Below are 8,665 nucleotides of genomic sequence, written 5' to 3'. Positions count from 1 at the left end.
AGTGTGGTCCTTATGGCTTTCCCACTCCCATTGTCACCCCTCATAAGCTACATTTTTATACAATTGTCTTCGAGATTCATGGGTTCCGGGTTGTAGTTTTTTTTTTTTTTGTTTTTTTTTTTTTGACCATAGCATAAAAAACTGTCAACCACTTTTATTATTCTTCTTTAGCCAAAGACAAAGCTGTATGACATATAAGACATTTTGTAACTGTTTTGTTATGTACTTTCAAACCATGTTCAAAAAAGATGGAATAGCAGTCTTTAAAGGGTGAAAATGGCTGTTTGAACCAAAGAAAGCCCTGACAGACTATTTTGCAGGTAAGGATACCAACATAGAAGATATTAGTAACAATCACTGTTTAATTGCAGGAAAAGTAGTTTGTTCTAGAGTCTACCGATTCTTTGAGAAACCAAACTTGCCATGAAAGTTTTAAGTATTCTCAGCATGATTTCTGCTGTAAAGATCCTCTTATTAAGCCACTCCAGGAAGCTACTGCAATTGGTATGCATGTGATGAAAGCTGAGATGCAGACAGAAATTCAGAGATTTTGTTATCTTCAAACCCAATTATGTTGCTATATTGTCACATTTCTAGAACCAGGATTTATCTTCTCCAAGCATAGTTTGTGGGATTGCTTCTATAAAACTGCAGATCATCATTGACGAAAGATTAGAGTTTAGTATTCTAACTGTGCAAAATAGTTGACCATAGGAAGAAATTATCAACTGATAGTGCTGAGAAATTACTGCTCTTATAACAAAATTTGCCTACTAAAATTTTGTAATACTACCACTATAGTAATAGCTGTATTTTACTGGATTTTCTGTAAAATTCAGTATATTTTCAGGTATATACTCTAAATTTGTTCTATGATGGTGATAATCTTCAGCTTTGGCTGTATATTAATGTTAAATCTCAAGATTTTGGCCAAAATGTGTTCTTGATGCAACTTTAATATTAATATATTAATTTGTTTATTATTTAGCCCCTCCACTAAAATGTGGAGATTCCTGATGGCAAGAATTGGGTATTTTCTTCACTTCTGTATCTCAAGCACTTAGACCAGTGGCTAGTACATAACAGAGGTTCAATAACTGTCCAATGAATGAATGAATGAATGCATACATACATACATACATACACACATGGATGACTAAAAAACATCCACAAGTTATTTCTTCTAGCTGAGTATAGAATGTTAAAATTAGAGATGCTAGAAGTTTTAAAATCACAACACAGACTACACTTTCCATTTCATTTATACAAGTTTTTCTAAGAATAAACATATTGAGTACTGACCATGTGTAAAACATTTGTACTAAGGACTATGAAAGTTACTAAATGAGTAAGGAAAATAATTTTTATTTCTGGAAATGCAAAATAATGCAGACTCCTCCAAAGTAGAAGAAAATAATAGAAAGTGAATGAAGAATTAACACTGTGATTTTCATAAAATGACTTCCAAATATCTTGGATTTTAAGTGAAAATAAAAGAAGACAGAGTACATGAGAGAACAGTAATGAGGAAGTCAGAGAGGTAATAAGGGGTCAGATTTGTAGGCTGTTGTCAGAACTTGGGAACACTGGATGAGATGGGGAGTCTTGGAAATATTTCCAAAAGAGGAAAGATATAACCTGACTGTGTTTTAAACAGAGCATTTGAGACTGCTGGGTTGAATTCAGCCAGAATGGGATAAGGGTGAAACTCGGACTAGTTAGGTGTCTGCTACATTAATAATGACTTCAATCAAGGTAGGTGCAGTGAAAGTGGTAAGGGGTGTCTCTGAATATATTTTCAATGTAGAGGCAAGAGGATTTTCTGGTAGATTTCATGCAGATTATGAGAGGCAAGCAGTCAAGAATGAGTCCAAAACCTTGGGCCTAAGTTACAGGAAGGATGGAGTTCTCATTTACTTTTTTTTTTCTTTTTTTTTAATCTTCATTTTAGTGAGATATATTCACATACCACTCAGTCATACAAAACAAATCATACTTTCGATTGTTCACAGTACCATTACATAGTTGTACATTCATCACCTAAATCAATCCCTGACACGTTCATTAGCACACACACAAAAATAACAAGAATAATAATTAGAGTGAAAAAGAGCAATTGAAGTAAAAAAGAACACTGGGTACCTTTGTCTGTTTGTTTCCTTCCCCTATTTTTCTACTCATCCATCCATAAACTAGACAAAGTGGAGTTTGGTCCTTATGGCTTTCCCAATCCCATTGTCACCCCTCATAAGCTACATTTTTATACAACTGTCTTCGAGATTCATGGGTTCTGGGTTGTAGTTTGATAGTTTCAGGTATCCACCACCAGCTACCCCAATTCTTTGGAACCTAAAAAGGGTTGTCTAAAGTGTGCGTAAGAGTGCCCACCAGAGTGATCTCTCGGCTCCTTTTGGAATCTCTCTGCCACTGAAGCTTATTTCATTTCCTTTCACATCCCCCTTTTGGTCAAGAAGATGTTCTCCGTCCCATGATGCCAGGTCTACATTTCTCCCCAGGAGTCATATTCCACGTTGCCAGGGAGATTCATTCCCCTGGGTGTCTGATCCCACATAGGGGGGAGGGCAGTGATTTCACCTTTCAAGTTAGCTTAGCTAGAGAGAGAGGGCCACATCTGAGCAACAAAGACGCATTCGGGAGGAGACTCTTAGGCACAAATACAGGGAGGCCTAGCCTCTCCTTTGCAGCAACCGTCTTCCCAAGGGTAAAACTTATGGTAGAGGGCTCAACCCATCAAACCACCAGTCCCCTATGTCTGTGGTCATGTTAGCAACCATGGAGGTGGGGTAGGCGAATACCCCTGCATTCTCCACAGGCTCCTCAAGGGGGCACTACATCGTTTTTTTGTTTTTTTTTTTTTTCCTTGTTTGTCTTTTTTCTTTTTTTTTTTTTTTAACTTTCCCTTCTTTTTTCAAATCAACTGTATGAAAAAAAAAGTTAAAAAGAAAACAAACATACAATAAAAGAACATTTCAAAGAGACCATAGCAAGGGAGTAAGAAAAAGACAACTAACCTAAGATAACTGCTTAACTTCCAACATGTTCCTACTTTACCCCAAGAAAGTTACATACTATAGCAACATTTCAGTGAACTTGTTCCTACTACATCCATCAGAAATTAACAGACCATAGTCATTTCTGGGCATCCCCAGAACGTTAAATAGCTTATCTGTTCTTCTTGGATTATTGTTCCCCCTTCCTTAATTGCTCTCTACTGCTAGTTCCCCTACATTCTACATTATAAACCATTTGTTTTACATTTTTCAAAGTTCACATTAGTGGTAGCATATAATATTTCTCTTTTTGTGCCTGGCTTATTTCGCTCAGCATTATGTCTTCAAGGTTCATCCATGTTGTCATATGTTTCACCAGATCGTTCCTTCTTACTGCCGCGTAGTATTCCATCGTGTGTATATACCACATTTTATTTATCCACTCATCTGTTGAAGGACATTTGGGTTGTTTCCATCTCTTGGCAATTGTGAATAATGCTGCTATGAACATTGGCGTGCAGATATCTGTTCGTGTCACTGCTTTCCGATCTTCCGGGTATATCCCGAGAAGTGCAATCGCTGGATCGAATGGTAGCTCTATCTCTAGTTTTCTAAGGAACTGCCAGACTGACTTCCAGAGTGGCTGAACCATTATACAGTCCCACCAACAATGAATAAGAGTTCCAATTTCTCCACATCCCCTCCAGCATTTGTAGTTTCCTGTTTGTTTAATGGCAGCCATTCTAACCGGTGTTAGATGGTATCTCATTGTGGTCTTAATTTGCATCTCTCTAATAGCTAGTGAAGCTGAACATTTTTTCATGTGTTTCTTGGCCATTTGTATTTCCTCTTCAGAGAACTGTCTTTTCATATCTTTTGCCCATTTTATAATTGGGCTGTCTGTACTATTGTCATTGAGTTGTAGGATTTCTTTGTATATGCAAGATATCAGTCTTTTGTCAGATACATGGTTTCCAAAAATTGTTTCCCATTGAGTTGGCTGCCTCTTTACCTTTTTGAGAAATTCCTTTGAGGTGCAGAAACTTCTAAGCTTGAGGAGTTCCCATTTATCTATTTTCTCTTTTGTTGCTTGTGCTTTGGGTGTAAAGTCTAGGAAGTGGCCTCCTAATACAAGGTCTTGAAGATGTTTTCCTACATTATCTTCTAGGAGTTTTATGGTACTTTCTTTTATATTGAGATCTTTGGTCCATTTTGAGTTAATTTTTGTGTAGGGGGTGAGGTAGGGGTCCTCTTTCATTCTTTTGGATATGGATATCCAACTCTCCCAGCCCCATTTGTTGAAAAGACCATTATGGCTCAGTTCGGTGACTTTGGGGGCCTTATCAAAGATCAGTCGGCCATAGATCTGAGGGTCTATCTCTGAATTCTCAATTCGATTCCATTGATCTATATGTCTATCTTTGTGCCAGTACCATGCTGTTTTGGCAACTGTGGCTTTATAATAAGCTTCAAAGTCAGGGAGTGTAAGTCCTCCCACTTCGTTTTTCTTTTTTAGAGTGTCTTTAGCAATTCGAGGCATCTTCCCTTTCCAAATAAATTTGATAACTAGCTTTTCCAAGTCTGCAAAGTAGGTTGTTGGAATTTTGATTGGGATTGCATTGAATCTGTAGATGAGTTTGGGTAGAATTGACATCTTAATGACATTTAGCCTTCCTATCCATGAACATGGAATATTTTTCCATCTTTTAAGGTCCCCTTCTATTTCTTTTAGTAGAGTTATGTAGTTTTCTTTGTATAGGTCTTTTACATCTTTGGTTAAGTTTATTCCTAGGTACTTGATTTTTTTAGTTGCTATTGAAAATGGTATCTTTTTCTTGAGTGTCTCTTCAGTTTGTTCATTTCTAGCATATAGAAACATTACTGACTTATGTGCATTAATCTTGTATCCCGCTACTTTGCTAAATTTGTTTATTAGCTCTAGTAGGTGTATCGTTGATTTCTCAGGGTTTTCTAGATATAAGATCATATCATCTGCAAACAATGACAGTTTTACTTCTTCTTTTCCAATTTGGATGCCTTTTATTTCTTTGTCTTGCCGGATTGCCCTGGCTAGCACTTCCAGCACAATGTTGAATAACAGTGGTGACAGCGGGCATCCTTGTCTTGTTCCTGATCTGAGAGGGAAGGCTTTCAGTCTCTCACCATTGAGTACTATGCTGGCTGTGGGTTTTTCATATATGCTCTTTATCATGTTGAGGAAGTTTCCTTCAATTCCTACCTTTTGAAGTGTTTTTATCAAAAAGGGATGTTGGATTTTGTCGAATGCTTTTTCAGCATCTATTGAGATGATCAATTGATTTTTCCCTTTCGAGTTTTTAATGTGTTGTAATACATTGATTGTTTTTCTTATGTTGAACCATCCTTGCATGCCTGGAATGAACCCCACTTGGTCATGGTGTATGATTTTTTTAATGTGTCTTTGGATTCGATTTGCAAGTATTTTGTTGAGGATTTTTGCATCTATATTCATTAGGGAGATTGGCCGGTAGTTTTCCTTTTTTGTAGCATCTTTGCCTGGTTTTGGTATTAGATTGATGTTAGCTTCATAAAATGAGTTAGGTAGTGTTCCATTTTTTTCAATGTTTTGAAAGAGTTTGAGTAAGATTGGTGTCAGTTCTTTCTGGAAAGTTTGGTAGAATTCCCCTGTGAAGCCATCTGGCCCTGGGCATTTATTTGTGGGAAGATTTTTGATGACTGATTGGATCTCTTTGCTTGTGATGGGTTGGTTGAGGTCTTCTATTTCTTCTCTGGTCAGTCTAGGTTGTTCATATGTTTCCAGGAAATTGTCCATTTCTTCTACATTATCCAGTTTGTTGCCATACAGTTGTTCATAATATCCTCTTATAATTTTTTTAATTTCTTCAGGATCTGCAGTTATGTCACCTTTTTCATTCATTATTTTGTTTATATGGGTCTTCTCTCTTTTGATTTTGTCAGTCTAGCTAGGGGCTTGTCAATCTTGTTGATCTTCTCAAAGAACCAACTTTTGGTGATATTTATCCTTTCTATTGTTTTTTTGTTCTCTATGTCATTTATTTCTGCTTTAATCCTTGTTATTTCTTTTCTTGTACTTGGTTTAGGATTGGTTTGCTGTTCATTTTCTAGCTTCTTCAGTTGATCCATTAGTTCTTTGATTTTGGCTCTTTCTTCCTTTTAATATATGCGTTTAGTGCTATAAATTTCCCCCTTAGCACTGCTTTTGCTGCATCCCATAGGTTTTGGTATGTTGTGTTCTCATTTTCATTCGTCTCTATATATTTAGCAATTTCTCTTGCTATTTCTTCTTTAACCCACTGATTGTTTAGGAGTGTGTTGTTTAACCTCCAGGTATTTGTGAATTTTCTAAGTCTCTGATGGTTATTGACTTCTAATTGTATTCCATTGTGGTCAGAGAATGTGCTTTGAATAATTTCAATCTTTTTAAATTTATTGAGGCTTGTTTTATGTCCCAGCATATGATCTATTCTGGAGAAAGTTCCGTGAGCACTAGAAAAGTATGTGTATCCTGTTGATTTGGGATGTAATGTCCTGTAGATGTCTGTTAAATCTAATTCATTTATCAGATTGTTTAGGTTTTCAATTTCCTTATTGGTCTTCTGTCTGGTTGATCTATCTATAGGAGAGAGTGATGTGTTGAAGTCTCCCACAATTATTGTGGAAACATCAATTGCTTCCTTTAGTTTTGCCAATGTTTCTCTCATGTATTTTGTGGCACCTTGATTGGGTGCATAGACATTTACGATTGTTATTTCTTCTTGCTGAATTGCCCCTTTTATTAGTATGTAGTGGCCTTCTTTGTCTCTCAAAACATCCCTGCATTTGAAGTCTATTTTATCTGAGATTAATATTGCTACACCTGCTTTCTTTTGGCTGTAGCTTGCATGAAATATTTTTTTCCATCCTTTCACTTTCAGTTTCTTTGTGTCCCTGTGTCTAAGATGAGTCTCTTGTATGCAACATATTGATGGTTCATTTTTTTTGATCCATTCTGCGAATCTATATCTTTTAATTGGGGAGTTTAATCCATTTACATTCAACGTTAAAACCGTGAAGGCATTTCTTGAATCGGCCATCTTATCCTTTGGATTATGTTTGCCATATTTTTCCCTCTCTCTATTAATATCCTTTATTGTACCCATACCGAATCTCTTTAGTACTGAACCTTTCTCCAAGTCTCTCTGTCCTGTCTTTGTTTCTCTGTCTGTAGGGCTCCCTTTAGTATCTCCAGTAGGGCAGGTCTCTTGTTAGCAAATTCTCTCAGCATTTCTTTGTCTGTGAAAATTTAAGCTCTCCCTCAAATTTGAAGGAGAGCTTTGCTGGATAAAGTATTCTTGGCTGGAAATTCCTCTCACTCAGAATTTTAAATATATCGTGCCACTGCCTTCTCGCCTCCATGGTGGCTGCTGAGTAGTCACTACTTAGTCTTATGCTGTTTCCTTTGTATGTGGTGAATTGCTTTTCTCTTGCTGCTTTCAGAACTTGCTCCTTCTCTTCTATGTTTGACAGTGTGATCAGTATATGTCTCGGAGTGGGTTTTTTTTGGATTTATTCTATTTGGAGTTCGCTGAGCATTTATGATTTGTGTATTTATGTTGTTTAGAAGATTTGGGAAGTTTTCCCCAACAATTTCTTTGAATACTCTTCCTAGACCTTTACCCTTTTCTTCCCCTTCTGGGACACCAATGAGTCTTATATTCGGACGTTTCATATTATCTATCATATCCCTGAGGTCCATTTCGAGTTTTTCAATTTTTTTCCCCATTCTTTCTTTTATGTTTTCATTTTCCATTCTGTCATCTTCCAGGTCACTGATTCGTTGTTCAACTTCCTCTAGTCTTGTACTATGAGTGTCCAGAATCTTTTTAATTTGGTCAACAGTTTCTTTAATTTCCATAAGATCATCCATTTTTTTATTTAGTCTTGCAATGTCTTCTTTATGCTCTTCTAGGGTCTTCTTGATTTCCTTCATATCCCGTACTAGGGTCTCATTGTTCATCTTTAGTTCTTTGAGTAGCTGCTCTAGGTGTGTCTCTTCTGGTCTTTTGATTTGGGTGCTTGGGCTTGGGTTATCCATATCGTCTGGTTTTTTCATATGCTTTATAATTTTCTGTTGTTTTTGGCCTCGTGGCATTTGCTGACCTTGATAGGGTTCTTTTAGGGTTTGTAGACCAGTTGAAGTCCTTATCTCTAATTTATCAGATCTACAGCTTCGTGGAGTACACTTTCTCTAACTAACCAGCAGGTGGCGTCCACGAGACACCTGTTCTCCACAAGCCAGATCTCCCCTGCTTAGCCTTTTTGGTGAGTGGGGGAGTGAGTCTTGTGGGGCCCAATTGGTGTCCCAAGCTTGCGTGTGTAGTTGGTGTTGCCTGCCCTGTATGTGGGGCGTGTTTCTGGGCAGTCGGGGAGGGGGGGTGGCCCTAACAATCAAATCTCCCTGATGATCCTAGAGTTTTAAAGCTACTGCAATAGTCTAATCCTTCAGTTCAGTCCTGCCACAGTTTGTCTCTGCCACTGACCCACAAGTCTTTGGTATTGGCGTATGGCTCCTGAGACTTGCAAGTGGGCCCCTCTTCCAGGCTGTGCACCCCGGGTCCTCTGTTGAGGGATGACTGTGCTATGTCGCAGGTGAG

This window comes from Choloepus didactylus, chromosome 7, assembly GCF_015220235.1.
Source record: "Choloepus didactylus isolate mChoDid1 chromosome 7, mChoDid1.pri, whole genome shotgun sequence".
NCBI lineage: Eukaryota > Metazoa > Chordata > Mammalia > Pilosa > Megalonychidae > Choloepus > Choloepus didactylus.
The sequence above is the reverse complement of the archived record's forward strand: the minus strand, read 5'-3'. Positions refer to the sequence as shown.